Raw genomic sequence first — 10,050 nt, 5'->3', positions numbered from 1 at the left:
CCCTACACCATAACAGGGGGTTTGAAATTTTGACTTGTCTACTTAAAGATCACCAAAATCTGATAACAAGGTCAATTAGGTCCCTGGGTGGGATTGAACCACCAACCTTTTGGTTAATAGCCGTACATACTAACTGATTGCGCCACAGAGACACTTTGCAAAACTACATACTGACAAAGGCTAATAAGCATTCATCTAAAACGTTTCCTAGAAAAACTTTAAAAAGTCAATAATCTGGAGAGTTTTTGTAAGATGTTTCTTCCATCAACCAACGAAGAAACACATTGGTACTTTCCCATGATGAGTGAGTGCTTCAGGATCTCTTGCACTTACATGTGCAGCAGAGTACAGCAATGGAAGCATGCTGGGCCCATAACCCAGAGGTAGGCAGATTGAAACTATCCTTTGCTATATGCATTTTTTTGTTAATTTAAGTAATCAAAACTGGGATTGATATTTTTGCTCTTTTATTTTTACTTAAAGTACAATAACTTTTACCATTTTAATTTGTTTTAATAGTATATTGACAGTATAGTTTTCTTTCAAAAATCCACTTAATTTTCTTTACCCTGTTATTAAAATGGTAATTGACAAAAAAAACTACATTGTCACCAGAAGAGCAATACAAAATGTACAAGTGATATATTAAAATCATCTTTCCAGCTTGAATTTCAATGATGCATTGAGGCAACAATTTTGTGAGAAACATCTTCACCCTTAAATAAAGATTTTCGTAATTCCTTACCTGTGTGCTAATTAGATATCACCTTGTTTTCACATTAAACAGACTTCCACATGAGAAAGCAGCAAGGATGCAGTGGCGTTAATGTTTCCTGGTGTCAACCTGTATTATTTCAGTAGACATTGAAATGAGGATGCATCTTGCTGCCTTTCCAATGAAGCAAGTTTAATTTAGTAATAGGTGAAAAACCATCCCTACAAAGGTGTTAATCAGAGACTTGGCTTTGTGGACACTTTTCAGAGAACAAATTTGTTAGCATAAAAATAAAGCAAGAAAATTAAGAGCTGTTAAATCAAGCAATTTGATTTTTTTGCAAGCATATTTCTTTTTCTCTGCAACCCACTGCTAAATTGTGCTTCCTAGCTGTTTTTTTATAAAATCACTGAATCAAATCTAACTCTGATTACATCAGAGAAGGCCATGTACCCTACACCATAAGAGGGGGTTTGAAATTTTGACTTGTCTACTTAAATATCACCAAAATCTTATCACAAGTTTAATTACGTCCCTGGGTGGGATTGAACCACCAACCTTTCGGTTAATAGCCGAACACACTAACCGATTGCGCCACAGAGACACTTTGCAAAAAGTGCATACTGACAAAGGCTAATAAGCATACATCTAGAACGTTTCCTAGAAAAACATTAAAAAATCAATAATCTGGAGAGTTTTTGTAAGATGTTTCTTCCATCAACCAACGAATAAACACATTGGTACTTTCCCATGATGAGTGAGTGCTTCAGGATCTCTTGCACTTACATGTGCAGCAGAGTACTGCAATGGAAGCATGCTGGACCCATAACCCAGAGGTAGGCAGATTGAAACTATCCTTTGCTATATGCATTTTTTTTGTTAATTTAAGTAATCAAAACTGGGATTGATATTTTTGCTCTTTTATTTTTACTTAAAGTACAATAACTTTTACCATTTTAATTTGTTTTAATAGTATATTGACAGTATAGTTTTCTTTCAAAAATCCACTTAATTTTCTTTACCCTGTTATTAAAATGGTAATTGACAAAAAAAACTACATTGTCACCAGAAGAGCAATACAAAATGTACAAGTGATATATTAAAATCATCTTTCCAGCTTGAATTTCAATGATGCATTGAGGCAACAATTTTGTGAGAAACATCTTCACCCTTAAATAAAGATTTTCGTAATTCCTTACCTGTGTGCTAATTAGATATCACCTTGTTTTCACATTAAACAGACTTCCACATGAGAAAGCAGCAAGGATGCAGTGGCGTTAATGTTTCCTGGTGTCAACCTGTATTATTTCAGTAGACATTGAAATGAGGATGCATCTTGCTGCCTTTCCAATGAAGCAAGTTTAATTTAGTAATAGGTGAAAAACCATCCCTACAAAGGGGTTAATCAGAGACTTGGCTTTGTGGACACTTTTCAGAGAACAAATTTGTTAGCATAAAAATAAAGCCAGAAAATGAAGAGCTGTTTAATCACTCAATTGGATTTTTCTGCCAGCATATTTTTTTTTCTCTGCAACCCACTGCTAAATTGTGCTTCCTAGCTGTTTTTATAAAATCACTGAATCAAATCTAACTCTGATTACATCAGAGAAGGCCAGGTACCCTACACCGTAACAGGGGGTTTGAAATTTTGACTTGTCTACTTAAAGATCACCAAAATCTGATAACAAGGGAAATTATGTCCCTGGGTGGGATTGAACCACCAACCTTTTGGTTAATAGCCGTACACACTAACTGATTGCGCCACAGAGACACTTTGCAAAAGTACATACTGACAAATGCTAATAAGCATTCATCTAAAACGTTTCCTAGAAAAACTTAAAAAAGTCAATAATCTGGAGCGTTTTTGTAAGATGTTTCTTCCATCAACCAACGAAGAAACACATTGGTACTTTCCCATGATGAGTGAGTGCTTCAGGATCTCTTGCACTTACATGTGCAGCAGAGTACAGCAATGGAAGCATGCTGGGCCCATAACCAAGAGGTAGGCAGATTGAAACTATCTTCTGCTATATGCATTTTTTTTTTGTTAATTAAAGTAATCCAAAACTGGGATTGATATTTTGGCTCTTTAACTTTTACCATTTTAATTTGTTTTAATAGTATATTGACAGTATTGTTTTCTTTCAAAAATCCACTTCATTTTCTTTACCCTATTATTCAAATGGTAATTGACAAAAACAAACTACATTGTCACCAGAAGAGCAATACAAAATGTACAAGTGATATATTAAAATCATATTTCCAGCTTGAATTTCAATGATGCATTGGGGCAACGATTTTGTGAGAAACATCTTCACCCTTAAATAAAGATTTTCTTAATTCCTTACCTGTGTGCTAATTAGATATCACCTTGTTTTCATATTAAACAGACTTCCACATGAGAAAGCAGCAAGGATGCAGTGGCGTTAATGTTTCCTGGTGTCAACTTGTATTATTTCAGTAGACATTGAAATGAGGATGCATCTTGCTGCCTTTCCAATGAAGCAAGTTTAATTTAGTAATAGGTGAAAAACCATCCTTACAAAGGTGTTAATCAGAGACTTGGCTTTGTGGACACTTTTCAGAGAACAAATTTGTTAGCATAAAAATAAAGCAAGAAAATTAAGAGCTGTTAAATCAAGCAATTTGATTTTTTTGCAAGCATATTTCTTTTTCTCTGCAACCCACTGCTAAATTGTGCTTCCTAGATGTTTTTATAAAATCACTGAATCAAATCTAACTCTGATTACATCAGATAAGGCCAGGTACCCTACACAATAAGAGGGGGTTTGAAATTTTGACTTGTCTACTTAAATATCACCAAAATTTGATAACAAGGTCAATTACGTCCCTGGGTGGGATTGAACCACCAACCTTTTGGTTAATAGCCGTACATACTAACTGATTGCGCCACAGAGACACTTTGCAAAAGTACATACTGACAAAGGCTAATAAGCATTCATCTAAAATGTTTCCTAGAAAAACTTTAAAAAGTCAATAATCTGGAGAGTTTTTGTAAGATGTTTCTTCCATCAACCAACGAAGAAACACATTGGTACTTTCCCATGATGAGTGAGTGCTTCAGGATCTCTTGCACTTACATGTGCAGCAGAGTACAGCAATGGAAGCATGCTGGGCCCATAACCCAGAGGTAGGCAGATTGAAACTATCTTCTGCTATATGCATTTTTTTTTGTTAATTAAAGTAATCCAAAACTGGGATTGATATTTTGGCTCTTTAACTTTTACCATTTTAATTTGTTTTAATAGTATATTGACAGTATTGTTTTCTTTCAAAAATCCACTTCATTTTCTTTACCCTATTATTAAAATGGTAATTGACAAAAACAAACTACATTGTCACCAGAAGAGCAATACAAAATGTACAAGTGATATATTAAAATCATATTTCCTGCTTGAATTTCAATGATGCATTGGGGCAACGATTTTGTGAGAAACATCTTCACCCTTAAATAAAGATTTTCTTAATTCCTTACCTGTGTGCTAATTAGATATCACCTTGTTTTCATATTAAACAGACTTCCACATGAGAAAGCAGCAAGGATGCAGTGGCGTTAATGTTTCCTGGTGTCAACTTGTATTATTTCAGTAGACATTGAAATGAGGATGCATCTTGCTGCCTTTCCAATGAAGCAAGTTTAATTTAGTAATAGGTGAAAAACCATCCCTACAAAGGGGTTAATCAGAGACTTGGCTTTGTGGACACTTTTCAGAGAACAAATTTGTTAGCATAAAAATAAAGCCAGAAAATGAAGAGCTGTTTAATCACTCAATTGGATTTTTCTGCCAGCATATTTTTTTTTCTCTGCAACCCACTGCTAAATTGTGCTTCCTAGCTGTTTTTATAAAATCACTGAATCAAATCTAACTCTGATTACATCAGAGAAGGCCAGGTACCCTACACCGTAACAGGGGGTTTGAAATTTTGACTTGTCTACTTAAAGATCACCAAAATCTGATAACAAGGGAAATTATGTCCCTGGGTGGGATTGAACCACCAACCTTTTGGTTAATAGCCGTACACACTAACTGATTGCGCCACAGAGACACTTTGCAAAAGTACATACTGACAAATGCTAATAAGCATTCATCTAAAACGTTTCCTAGAAAAACTTAAAAAAGTAAATAATCTGGAGCGTTTTTGTAAGATGTTTCTTCTATCAACCAACGAAGAAACACATTGGTACTTTCCCATGATGAGTGAGTGCTTCAGGATCTCTTGCACTTACATGTGCAGCAGAGTACAGCAATGGAAGCATGCTGGGCCCATAACCCAGAGGTAGGCAGATTGAAACTATCCTTTGCTATATGCATTTTTTTTTGTTAATTAAAGTAATCCAAAACTGGGATTGATATTTTGGCTCTTTTATTTTTACTTAAAGTACAATAACTTTTACCATTTTAATTTGTTTTAATAGTATATTGACAGTATTGTTTTCTTTCAAAAATCCACTTCATTTTCTTTACCCTATTATTAAAATGGTAATTGACAAAAACAAACTACATTGTCACCAGAAGAGCAATACAAAATGTACAAGTGATATATTAAAATCATCTTTCCAGCTTGAATTTCAATGATGCATTGGGTCAACAAATTTGTGAGAAACATCTTCACCCTTAAATAAAGATTTTCTTAATTCCTTACCTGTGTGCTAATTAGATATCACCTTGTTTTCACATTAAACAGACTTCCACATGAGAAAGCAGCAAGGAAGCAGTGGCGTTAATGTTTCCTGGTGTCAACTTGTATTATTTCAGTAGACATTGAAATGAGGATGCATCTTGCTGCCTTTCCAATGAAGCAAGTTTAATTTAGTAATAGGTGAAAAACCATCCTTACAAAGGTGTTAATCAGAGACTTGGCTTTGTGGACACTTTTCAGAGAACAAATTTGTTAGCATAAAAATAAAGCCAGAAAATGAAGAGCTGTTTAATCACTCGATTGGATTTTTCTGCCAGCATATTTTTTTTCTCTGCAACCCACTGCTAAATTGTGCTTCCTAGCTGTTTTTTTATAAAATCACTGAATCAAATCTAACTCTGATTACATCAGAGAAGGCCATGTACCCTACACCATAAGAGGGGGTTTGAAATTTTGACTTGTCTACTTAAATATCACCAAAATCTGATCACAAGTTTAATTACGTCCCTGGGTGGGATTGAACCACCAACCTTTCGGTTAATAGCCAAACACACTAACCGATTGCGCCACAGAGACACTTTGCAAAAAGTGCATACTGACAAAGGCTAATAAGCATACATCTAGAACGTTTCCTAAAAAAACATTAAAAAATCAATAATCTGGAGAGTTTTTGTAAGATGTTTCTTCCATCAACCAACGAATAAACACATTGGTACTTTCCCATGATGAGTGAGTGCTTCAGGATCTCTTGCACTTACATGTGCAGCAGAGTACTGCAATGGAAGCATGCTGGACCCATAACCCAGAGGTAGGCAGATTGAAACTATCCTTTGCTATATGCATTTTTTTTGTTAATTTAAGTAATCAAAACTGGGATTGATATTTTTGCTCTTTTATTTTTACTTAAAGTACAATAACTTTTACCATTTTAATTTGTTTTAATAGTATATTGACAGTATAGTTTTCTTTCAAAAATCCACTTAATTTTCTTTACCCTGTTATTAAAATGGTAATTGACAAAAAAAACTACATTGTCACCAGAAGAGCAATACAAAATGTACAAGTGATATATTAAAATCATCTTTCCAGCTTGAATTTCAATGATGCATTGAGGCAACAATTTTGTGAGAAACATCTTCACCCTTAAATAAAGATTTTCGTAATTCCTTACCTGTGTGCTAATTAGATATCACCTTGTTTTCACATTAAACAGACTTCCACATGAGAAAGCAGCAAGGATGCAGTGGCGTTACTGTTTCCTGGTGTCAACCTGTATTATTTCAGTAGACATTGAAATGAGGATGCATCTTGCTGCCTTTCCAATGAAGCAAGTTTAATTTAGTAATAGGTGAAAAACCATCCCTACAAAGGTGTTAATCAGAGACTTGGCTTTGTGGACACTTTTCAGAGAACAAATTTGTTAGCATAAAAATAAAGCAAGAAAATTAAGAGCTGTTAAATCAAGCAATTTGATTTTTTTGCAAGCATATTTCTTTTTCTCTGCAACTCACTGCTAAATTGTGCTTCCTAGATGTTTTTATAAAATCACTGAATCAAATCTAACTCTGATTACATCAGATAAGGCCAGGTACCCTACACAATAAGAGGGGGTTTGAAATTTTGACTTGTCTACTTAAATATCACCAAAATCTGATAACAAGGTCAATTACGTCCCTGGGTGGGATTGAACCACCAACCTTTTGGTTAACAGCCGTACACACTAACTGATTGCGCCACAGAGACACTTTGTAAAAGTACATACTGACAAAGGCTAATAAGCATTCATCAAGAACGTTTCCTAGAAAAACTTAATAAAGTCAATAATCTGGAGAGTTTTTGTAAGATGTTTCTTCTATCAACCAACGAAGAAACACATTGGTACTTTCCCATGATGAGTGAGTGCTTCAGGATCTCTTGCACTTACATGTGCAGCAGAGTACAACAATGGAAGCATGCTGGGCCCATAACCCAGAGGTAGGCAGATTGAAACTATCCTCTGCTATATGCATTTTTTTGTTTGTTAATTAAAGTAATCCAAAACTGGGATTGATATTTTGGCTCTTTTATTTTTACTTAAAGTACAATAACTTTTACCATTTTAATTTGTTTTAATAGTATATTGACAGTATTGTTTTCTTTCAAAAATCCACTTAATTTTCTTTACCCTATTATTAAAATGGTAATTGACAAAAACAAACTACATTGTCACCAGAAGAGCAATACAAAATGTACAAGTGATCTATTAAAATCATCTTTCCAGCTTGAATTTCAATGATGCATTGGGTCAACAAATTTGTGAGAAACATCTTCACCCTTAAATAAAGATTTTCTTAATTCCTTACCTGTGTGCTAATTAGATATCACCTTGTTTTCACATTAAACAGACTTCCACATGAGAAAGCAGCAAGGAAGCAGTGGCGTTAATGTTTCCTGGTGTCAACTTGTATTATTTCAGTAGACATTGAAATGAGGATGCATCTTGCTGCCTTTCCAATGAAGCAAGTTTAATTTAGTAATAGGTGAAAAACCATCCTTACAAAGGTGTTAATCAGAGACTTGGCTTTGTGGACACTTTTCAGAGAACAAATTTGTTAGCATAAAAATAAAGCCAGAAAATAAAGAGCTGTTTAATCACTCGATTGGATTTTTCTGCCAGCATATTTTTTTTCTCTGCAACCCACTGCTAAATTGTGCTTCCTAGCTGTTTTTTTATAAAATCACTGAATCAAATCTAACTCTGATTACATCAGAGAAGGCCATGTACCCTACACCATAAGAGGGGGTTTGAAATTTTGACTTGTCTACTTAAATATCACCAAAATCTTATCACAAGTTTAATTACGTCCCTGGGTGGGATTGAACCACCAACCTTTCGGTTAATAGCCGAACACACTAACCGATTGCGCCACAGAGACACTTTGCAAAAAGTGCGTACTGACAAAGGCTAATAAGCATACATCTAGAACGTTTCCTAGAAAAACATTAAAAAATCAATAATCTGGAGAGTTTTTGTAAGATGTTTCTTCCATCAACCAACGAATAAACACATTGGTACTTTCCCATGATGAGTGAGTGCTTCAGGATCTCTTGCACTTACATGTGCAGCAGAGTACTGCAATGGAAGCATGCTGGACCCATAACCCAGAGGTAGGCAGATTGAAACTATCCTTTGCTATATGCATTTTTTTTGTTAATTTAAGTAATCAAAACTGGGATTGATATTTTTGCTCTTTTATTTTTACTTAAAGTACAATAACTTTTACCATTTTAATTTGTTTTAATAGTATATTGACAGTATAGTTTTCTTTCAAAAATCCACTTAATTTTCTTTACCCTGTTATTAAAATGGTAATTGACAAAAAAAACTACATTGTCACCAGAAGAGCAATACAAAATGTACAAGTGATATATTAAAATCATCTTTCCAGCTTGAATTTCAATGATGCATTGAGGCAACAATTTTGTGAGAAACATCTTCACCCTTAAATAAAGATTTTCGTAATTCCTTACCTGTGTGCTAATTAGATATCACCTTGTTTTCACATTAAACAGACTTCCACATGAGAAAGCAGCAAGGATGCAGTGGCGTTAATGTTTCCTGGTGTCAACCTGTATTATTTCAGTAGACATTGAAATGAGGATGCATCTTGCTGCCTTTCCAATGAAGCAAGTTTAATTTAGTAATAGGTGAAAAACCATCCCTACAAAGGTGTTAATCAGAGACTTGGCTTTGTGGACACTTTTCAGAGAACAAATTTGTTAGCATAAAAATAAAGCAAGAAAATTAAGAGCTGTTAAATCAAGCAATTTGATTTTTTTGCAAGCATATTTCTTTTTCTCTGCAACCCACTGCTAAATTGTGCTTCCTAGATGTTTTTATAAAATCACTGAATCAAATCTAACTCTGATTACATCAGATAAGGCCAGGTATCCTACACAATAAGAGGGGGTTTGAAATTTTGACTTGTCTACTTAAATATCACCAAAATCTGATAACAATGTCAATTACGTCCCTGGGTGGGATTGAACCACCAACCTTTTGGTTAATAGCCGTACACACTAACTGATTGCGCCACAGAGACACTTTGCAAAAGTACATACTGACAAAGGCTAATAAGCATTCATCTAAAACGTTTCCTAGAAAAACTTAATAAAGTCAATAATCTGGAGAGTTTTTGTAAGATGTTTCTTCTATCAACCAACGAAGAAACACATTGGTACTTTCCCATGATGAGTGAGTGCTTCAGGATCTCTTGCACTTACATGTGCAGCAGAGTACAGCAATGGAAGCATGCTGGGCCCATAACCCAGAGGTAGGCAGATTGAAACTATCCTCTGCTATATGCATTTTTTTGTTTGTTAATTAAAGTAATCCAAAACTGGGATTGATATTTTGGCTCTTTTATTTTTACTTAAAGTACAATAACTTTTACCATTTTAATTTGTTTTAATAGTATATTGACAGTATTGTTTTCTTTCAAAAATCCACTTCATTTTCTTTACCCTATTATTAAAATGGTAATTGACAAAAACAAACTACATTGTCACCAGAAGAGCAATACAAAATGTACAAGTGATATATTAAAATCATCTTTCCAGCTTGAATTTCAATGATGCATTGGGGCAACGATTTTGTGAGAAACATCTTCACCCTTAAATAAAGATTTTCTTAA

General features: G+C 34.4%; 3 non-coding genes across 3 annotated transcripts; all 3 read right to left on the bottom strand.

Annotated features, from left to right (window-relative positions):
• Positions 1-1,245: 1,245 nt before the first annotated feature.
• On the bottom strand, positions 1,246-1,319 carry TRNAN-AUU (transfer RNA asparagine (anticodon AUU)). The gene has a single exon. It is a non-coding gene; the product is annotated as a tRNA-Asn (tRNA).
• Positions 1,320-5,879: 4,560 nt separating this feature from the next.
• On the bottom strand, positions 5,880-5,953 carry TRNAN-AUU (transfer RNA asparagine (anticodon AUU)). Its single transcript has one exon. It is a non-coding gene; the product is annotated as a tRNA-Asn (tRNA).
• Positions 5,954-8,218: 2,265 nt separating this feature from the next.
• Positions 8,219-8,292, bottom strand: TRNAN-AUU (transfer RNA asparagine (anticodon AUU)). Its single transcript has one exon. It is a non-coding gene; the product is annotated as a tRNA-Asn (tRNA).
• Positions 8,293-10,050: the final 1,758 nt, after the last annotated feature.

This window comes from Pseudophryne corroboree, unplaced genomic scaffold (assembly GCF_028390025.1).
Source record: "Pseudophryne corroboree isolate aPseCor3 unplaced genomic scaffold, aPseCor3.hap2 scaffold_1108, whole genome shotgun sequence".
In the NCBI taxonomy this organism is placed as follows: domain Eukaryota; kingdom Metazoa; phylum Chordata; class Amphibia; order Anura; family Myobatrachidae; genus Pseudophryne; species Pseudophryne corroboree.
Note: the sequence above shows the minus strand (reverse complement) of the source record. Positions and strands in the feature narration are given on the sequence as shown.